This window comes from Thamnophis elegans, chromosome 5 (genome assembly GCF_009769535.1).
Source record: "Thamnophis elegans isolate rThaEle1 chromosome 5, rThaEle1.pri, whole genome shotgun sequence".
Lineage (NCBI taxonomy): Eukaryota > Metazoa > Chordata > Lepidosauria > Squamata > Colubridae > Thamnophis > Thamnophis elegans.
Genome location: NC_045545.1, coordinates 51,241,177 through 51,243,837, shown reverse-complemented (window position 1 = coordinate 51,243,837; position 2,661 = coordinate 51,241,177).

The following is a 2,661-nucleotide window of genomic DNA, read 5'->3' as shown; positions in this document are numbered from 1 at the left end:
ATTTGCAACCTACTAAAAACCAAGATTATAAACATATTCACAGTAAAGTTGCTTAACTTAGTGAGTTAAAAATATACAGATGATAGTATACAAATATTTCCTGGATACCTAATGCATCTTATTGCAATTGATAAGGGAATTACTATCATGGTAAAGTATAACACTGAAGGATCCATTAGTACCTGATTCTCAAGATTACTGGGATATCAAACAGGTTCCTGACATGCCTAGCTGACAACTTAATTATCCAAAAGGTATAGAAGGTTTTTAGATTAAAAAAATAACACAGTAACTTTGATATTCAGTACAGGTTATTTATGACTTTTCAGGAGACTCCACTCATTACAACTGCAGTTGGATTTCAGATCAGCTAAAAACATAGCATGGAAAAAGTGCAGAACTTGTTATTCAAGAAACATCAGAACAGAAATCGGGATTTCCAATTCTAATTCGTCTCTCTTGCTTTAGTGCACATTAACAACAGTATTTGAACAACCATCTTTTTACAAAAAAACTTTGACATTTCAGCATTTTAAGGAGCAAATTCAATATTTAAACATATTCACATTTAAATGGGACCTTAGAGATTTTTTTAGTTCAATGGCCCATCCCGTGACAGAGCACCCACAACTCCAAGACACAATCTATTGTGAAAATTTTCAGACATAAGGCAGAACTTAACTGGGCCACAAACAGCTTTTGTCCTACCTACAGAAGTGGGGAACATATAGTTTCCAAAGAGAAAGAGGTTTAGAGAGCAAAAGATCTCCTGAGGTAATATAGTACAATTAGGAGCATGACTACGTTCTAGAAAAGTGGTATGATTGCACATTCACTTTATTCAGAAGTGGATAATCTTTAGGCCTTAGTGTCCTGCTTCAGGTTTTCAGGGCTCCAGTCTGCTGAAAAGGTAGGCCAATATTTCTTTCATTTGGAGGTGAGAAACAAATGAAAACTTTCTTAGAAGTGCTACAGTATGCAAATATACTCTTAAGTCAATTATTCCTAGTGTCTTCACCCATTGCCATTTTTTGATCAGCATTATGGAAGTAGGCTGCCATTGTCTTCTCTTGAAGTGTTTTGGGATTTTCCAGGTTCACCAACCATTCCTAAATTCATGTTGCATTGTCCCACCTATTTGGCAACCAAAAAATATTACTTGAAGCCTTTCCTTTCAAAGGCAGTTTGTCATGACAATTTATTTACATTTAAACCTGAACATAGTATAAAGGAATGTAGAACTGACCTTGGGGAAATATGAGAAAGCCATAAAGGAGGGGAGTGGGGGCGGATTGCTTGCAGAAAAGATTAAATAGTCTGGGGATAGAAGGAACTCAAAGAACCCCACCAAAAAATGGACATGGTCCCCCCAAATACGATTGCTAGCTGGCTATATATGGATGTGATAAAAATGGAGCCAAAAACCTGTTTTTGCCACAAGACAAATCCTAAGAAGAAAACCAGGGAGGTACCTGGGATTCACAAACAGAGAATCTGCATAGGAACAATTTCATCCAAGGCCATTGTCACCTACTCAAGTGAAGCTGAAAATAAGTTTTCAATTGGCCAGGAAACACTTCAGGAATGATACCAAGTTCCCTCCAGAATTCTGATGAATTCTCATTCTTGACATATCTCCCGTTGCCCTGGTGTTCCTGCTGCTCTCTTCCCCCCTAGCAGTGTCCAGTCACTTGCTTTCCTTTCTGCCCTTGTCAAAGGGATTAACTACAATTTCACTAAGGACCCTTTGGCTACCAAACTCCAGAACTTGAGTGCTTCTACCTAGCATTTAGCAGCTGTGATATAAGCAACCTACTCACCACTCAGTCAACATCGTCCCCTGGGCATCCCACTCTCCCCTGGATAACCAAAAGAAGACAAGTTCCACTTTCAATGTGCAGGGTAAGCCAGATTCACCTCACCCCAGTTTTTCACCCAAGAATGAAAGCATGAATTGCTGCTCCCCCTAGGTTCACTTCCCAAACCATCTTAACTTGAAGTCATTAATCCAGTCCTCAACTCTCCCTTCTCTGGAGGCACTGTCTATGGAGATTCCCAGTCATCCAGGTCATGGTTGTCCCAAAGGCTGTACTGAAGATGCTTCTTCAAGAGGCAACTGGACTTACTTGAAAGTCCTTGAAAATCCAGTTGTCTTTTGAAAAAGCACCTTTGGGTCGGGAGGCACTGACGGAATCCGACTGGGTCTGTCACAAGTTACAGAAAACAAGCTTTCTTAAGTCTGAAATCAGAAGTTAGAACAGAGTTGACAGCCAAAAAATAGCTCCTGTTCCACACCGCTGCTTAAGGGAAGGTTCTTAGGATACATGTTATTTCTTTTGGTGGGCCACCAACTGGCCTGGCCTCTCCACATCCTCTGATCTTGCACAATTTCTTTGAGTTTTTCTATGCTCTGATTGGTGTCGCTTTGATAGTGTCCAGCCACTGTCTTCTTTGATTGCCTGGTTTCCTTTTACCACTAACTCCTCCGGGCATAATTGATTTCTCCAGTGAACTCCCCTGCATGACGTGAATGACATGACATCCTTGTTGCAGGAAATGAGATAGTATGGTCAGAGATAAGAGAAGGGCAAAGTTGAGAAATGGATGATCTCTTCCTGAGATGAGAAGAAGTGTTGACAATCCATATAAACAACATTATGT